Source organism: Petaurus breviceps, unplaced genomic scaffold (genome assembly GCF_028583685.1).
Source record: "Petaurus breviceps papuanus isolate PSGF00001 unplaced genomic scaffold, PetGlider_PUasm1.0 369, whole genome shotgun sequence".
NCBI lineage: Eukaryota > Metazoa > Chordata > Mammalia > Diprotodontia > Petauridae > Petaurus > Petaurus breviceps.
This window is the reverse complement of record NW_027186295.1, coordinates 309-5,506: the sequence shown is the minus strand read 5'-3', so window position 1 is coordinate 5,506 and position 5,198 is coordinate 309. Positions and strand designations below refer to the sequence as shown.

The 5,198-nt window shown below is 63.5% G+C and overlaps 1 long non-coding RNA gene across 1 annotated transcript in view; it reads right to left on the bottom strand.

Annotated features, from left to right (window-relative positions):
• Positions 1-842, bottom strand: part of LOC138168311 (uncharacterized) — a 12,076-nt gene extending 11,234 nt beyond the window's left edge. Inside the window, exons 1-2 of the long non-coding RNA XR_011170094.1 lie at positions 449-842; positions 66-141 (exon numbers count right to left, since the gene is read on the bottom strand). This is a non-coding gene — a long non-coding RNA (uncharacterized lncRNA). The remainder of the gene's footprint in view (positions 1-65; positions 142-448) is intronic.
• Between the last annotated feature and the right edge of the window lie 4,356 nt (positions 843-5,198).

The window sequence follows — 5,198 nt, the reverse complement described above, 5'->3', positions numbered from 1 at the left end:
CCCTTGATGTCACCTCCAGCCCCCCTCCCCTGGCCTCACCTCCAGCCCCCCTCCCCTAACCTCACCTCCAGCTCCCCTCCTCTGATGTCGCCTTCAGACGCCCCACTGAAAGGGACCCTCCTCCAATCTGGTCCATCCATGCTGTATAGAACATGAAGAATGTTGATGGGGAGTTCACTCCTTCCAGCCTTCCACCTTGGTTCGGTTCTGATGGTTAGAAAGTTTTCCTTGCCTGCCTCCCTATCCGCACCCCCTCTCCCCTAGTTCTGGCCTCACCCGTGTTCATAACTGGAAGCGCCCTGGGCAGTCAGAGTCCACTGAGAACCCCCACTCTACCATGCAGCCTCGGCTTGGAGCCCTCAGGTGACGGGGGACTCACTACCTCCCCAGCCCAGCAAGCCTAAATCTGCCACTTAATCCTTCCGGGCTGAAAAGGCGGGCCCCTCACCTTCCAGGTGCTCTCTCTCTTCTCTGGCTCGGTCCGTTTCCCACCTCAGTCCAGAGTTTAAGGATCACAAAAGGCTTTTCTCCCACGGGGGAAGGAGGACGCGCCTCTGACGAGGTCCCAGAGTGACAGAGGATGCAACTGAGGCCCTGCAGAGGGTCACACCGCAAGCCACGTTCGCCAATTAGGGCAGTACAGAGCAGCCCGGGCTGGAGGGCCCCGAGGTGCCCAGACAGGGGCCAGGGGATCAGAGCCGGGGACCGGGATGGAGGGATGGAAGGAGGGACGGATGGAGGGAGGAAGCGAGGAAAGTGGAAAGGGGGAGGGGGCAGGCAGCTCCAGGGCAGGGGCTGGGGGTCGAGCTCCGCTGGGTCCCCGCCCCCAGAGCCTCGCGCCGACCTTTCCGCTTCCGGTCCGTCCCCCCAGCTTTGGCTGGCACTGTCCAGGTTGGAGCAGAGCCCCCGGGGCCGGCAGGACGGGAGGGGGCGGGGCCTTGGGGGCGGGGCCTGGAGAGGCGGGGCCTAGAGGGGGGAGGCAGGCAGAAGAACACTGAGCAGGAGCAGGAGGAGGGAGAAGGAGCCCCGGAAAGCAGAGGAGCCAGCGAAGGAGGCAGGGAGAAGCGGGAGGCCCCGGGAGAGCCGCGCGGGGCCGACGCGGAGCGGCCCAGGCAGCAGCAGCCGCGGCGGCCGCGGCCCCACCGAGAGCCCCCCGCGCCCCCAGCCCCGGGCCCGGCCGCCATGCAGGGGCGCAGCGCGCGCACAGGGACAGCGGCCACCGCCACCGCCGCCGCCACCTCGGGTAAGGCTAGGGTCTGGGCCGCCACCTGTTGAGGGGAACCGCCGGGAGGGGGGGCGGGAGAGGGAGTCAGCCCCCTCATTCCAATCCCGTCCAGGGAGCCCGATGTGGGGCCCAGAAACTGCCCCTCTGGGCCCGGGCGGCGCCTGCCTGCCGTCTGCAGGGCTGGCTGGGAGGCCCCGCAGGAGGACCCACGGTCCGAGGGGCTCCGTCCTCTGTGTTGGAAGGATCGGGGTATCGGCGAGGTCTAGGAGCTCAGTCTTGGGGAGGCTTCAGGTGCTGGGGGCCCCTGCTGGGGGCTCGCGTGTTTGCGGGCGCATCTGTGGTGCTGTTGGGGATTCTGGGGTGTCGGGATTGTTGGGGCTCCTGTCAGGGATTTTTAGGTGTCTGAAGAATCTGAGCTTCTGACTGTTGGTGAGCCCCCAATTGTGAAGGAGTCACGGGGGTTTGGAGACGCCCTCATTGTTGGGGGGCCTGCTACGCCGAAGGGAGCCCCCCCCTTGGTGGAAGGCCCCCAGGGATCAGGCTTCTCTCTGCTTGAATCCGAGCGGAGTTGCTGTTTGTGTGGGGGACTTTGGGGCTGTCCAACCTGGTCTAGGCGCCTTGGGAGGGGAGCCCACCCGAGAAGAAAGCTCCCCTCTCCCCTTGCATGAGGGGAGGGTCCTGGACGCCGGCTCCCAAGTCGCTGTCGGGTCCCCTTTCCCCTGGGAGCATCTACAGTTGGCCCAGGACTAATTGAAAAAGTTTCTGGTTGGGGGCGGGTGGGGACTGGCCGGGTCCGGCGGCGTGGCCTGCCGGCCTCCAGAGGCCTAGGTCCAGAGTCCTGGCACCCTGGTGTGGCCGCTCCCTGGGTTCTCCCTCCCCACCCTACTCTGTCCCCTTGATCTCCCGGGGAGGCGGGGTGGGGAGGGGGGGGAGCGAGAGGGAAACAGCCGGGCCGGACCCGGCCGGGAATGCTTTAGGGAGTTCGGCCTCCTCCGCGTGCCCGAGGCTGGCCCCTTCATTCCTCTGTAGTGGAGGCTGCCCGTGGGGCCCGGGCGCCCCCTCCCCGTGGGAAAGGGCGGGCCCCGGGGCAGGGTCTGGGATTGATCTTCCCTCCTTTTCCGAAGAGTGAAAGGCTCTGGGGCCTGCTGGGGCTTGTCTGGGTTTGGAATCCGGAGTGTACGTATGTGTGTGTGTGTGTGGGGGGGGGGGGGGGGGGTGGATGATAGAGCTGGAGAGACCGGCTAGGCGCCCAGGCTAAGGGTGCCTCTTAGGGCTTCCACCCACACCCCCATGGCCGGGCTGGGCAGAACTTGGGGGAAAACCTAGCCGAGGCCAGCTGCCCCGGCCGCTCCCTCCCCCGTTCTCGTCCCAGCGCCTGAGGGAGGGAAAGAGGGAGGGAGGGAGGAAGGAAGGAATGTGGGACAAAGGCTGAGAGTTTAAGAAAACAAATATTAAGTGGGCCCTCTCCTGCCTGGGCCCTGGACCTGACTGTGGCCTGAGCCGATCCTTCCCCCCTCACTCCTTACACTCTGGACGTCTCCCCACTTTTCCTCCCCTTCCTACAGTGGAGGGACCTCAGTGCCTGCCAATGTCCCCAACCCCGGGGTGCCCAGAGACTTTCCATTCCGGACCACTGGCTCGATCGCCCACCCCACCCAAATCTTTCACAGCTCCCAAAATCCCTTCCCTCCGACCAGGTTTCTTCTTGAATGCCCATCCTCCACCTGGTCCAGCCAGGGGCTCAGAGAACCCAGGTCCTCCTGCCCACTACCCATGGGCCTCTCGCCTTCCCTATCCTTTGCCATTCCCTGGCGCCGGGAGGAAGAGGAGGGAAACGGTTTGGGAGCTTCTCTGGGACCAGGTTTGGGGAGGCACGAGGGAGGGGGGGCCTGAGCAGCCCCTCCCCCGACTGTGGGCGTGGGGCTCAGATGCCCCTCCCCTTCCCTGGCCACACAAAGACCCATCTCCATGGTAGCGGCCAGGACTCCTCAGCCAAGCCTAGCCCGCACACAGCCCGCAGGGGGAGCCGAGGCCGGCTGGCCGCCAACAGCGGGCAGCCGGCATTGGGCACTGGCAGGGCAGGGGGCGGGCTGCCCCTTGGCCAGAGGAGCCAGCTGTGGTGAGAGATGCAGGTACCCGTGAGCCCTCACCCAGTGTCCAGGCGCAGAGGGTACTGCCCACAGCACCAGGGCTTCGGGGTGTGGGCTGGGTTTTGTGTCTGTTTGTCGTGTTGGGTTGTTCTGTGGCGGGGACGTGGGTTGGCCTTTGTAAACAGTCTCCCGTAGCCCGCGCCCTCTCAGCACTTGCCCTGATGCCGTCTGTGGGCTACCGGGGGGGGGACTTGGAAAACATGGAGGCTGAGTGGGCAGAGGGGGAGACAAAGGGGGAGGAAGAACTGCTGGGCTGGCCATGGAGAGGGCCCCATGCTAAGGCCCCCGGAGCCGCCCTTTGGGCCCCCCCCCCCGCCCCCCCTGCACACTCACCTCAAATCAGCTTCCTTTGGGCGGGCGGCGGGGATGAGGATTGAGAAGTCTGAGTCGTCGAGCGCTGAGCCCCCCCTCCCCTCCCCCGCCCCTTTCCCTTTCTCCCAAATCCCCCAGACTGGTAGGCAGTTGGGAGGCGTTAGGTGGGAAAGGGACTTGTCCTGGACGGGCAGCCTCACAGCTCCCCGGCTCACACTCCTCCCTCCTCTTCCCCTCCCCCCATCCAAAGGTTGCTGATTTGAGTTGATTGTGCAACAGAGGGGAGCAGAAGCCCAACTGGGGAGCTGATCAACTTTCCCGAGAGGGAAAAAAAATCGAGTCCAATTCCAGGGGCCGCGCATTTCTGCCCCCCTTGGCTTCTGACCTCTCCTGGGCTCCTGCCCTGTCCTTGCCTCAGTGAGAGGGTGCCAACTCCTCCCCCTGGGCGGGCCCTAGCCCTAGCCCTTTCTGGAGAGACCCTGGGCTGCCTTGGGCCTTCCCAAGTCTGAGACAGTGACCAGAGTTCTGGTGACGGCCTTCAAGTCTTTGCCGAGGAGGGGTCCCAGGGCTCAGGCCCCTGCCTGAATGCTTGAAGCCGCCGGCTTGGCAGGCTCCAGGGGAGGAAACCAGGGCCTTTGCTAAGCTCAGGCAGGGGCATGGACAAGGCGACCTCTCTACATTTGGTGCTTTGGGGACCGGAGAGGGCTGCAAGAGGCAGGAGGGGTGTGTGAGAGGCTCCCCTGCCCTAAGGGTTGGGACCTTCAATCTGACTTGCTTTCACCGACCCTGGAGGCTCCCTTAGCCCATGCACCAGTCCCCTCTCCAGATGTCCCCTAGGAGAAGTCTGTAGTAGCCTTGAGCAGAGTCCAGGGGATGAATGCTTCTCATCCTGTCTGTGCCTCAGCTGAATCACTGAATAAACTTGGTTATATCTATATTATCTGGACCTCAGTTTCCCCACTTGCAAAAGACTGTATGGAGAGGGCTGCCCTTGCTTATTAGTAGCACTCTGGCAAATTGAGGAGGTGGCCGTGGATCTGGGCAGTGAGTGCTGATAAGCTGGTGCCCTCAGTAACCAGTGGTCTACAAGCTGTAGATGGAGGCTGGAGAGAGGCAGCTGCGACCCATACCCAGCAGCCCAGGTGCCAGGGCCACAAGGTCTCTTCCCATTGCAGAGGTGGGGGAAGGGCATCCATGGCTGCTTGATCCTGACCCTGGAGGCCTTCAGCTTTCCTCAGCCCCCTTCTGTTAGATTGTGAGCTCCTTGAGGTCAGGGACTGTCTTTTGCCTCTTTTTGGATCCCTGGTGCTTAGCACAGTGACTGGTGCATAGACTGGCACATTGAACCTGACATATTAGGTGACTTATCCAGGGTCCTACAGCTGTTACCTGTCAGTGGCTGGATTTCAATTCCCCCCTTCCTCTATCAACTGCTCTGGGTAGTATTAATCAGACTTGCCTGAGGAATACAAATAAATGCAAAAACAGGATGCCTGCCCTCTGGGAGTTTA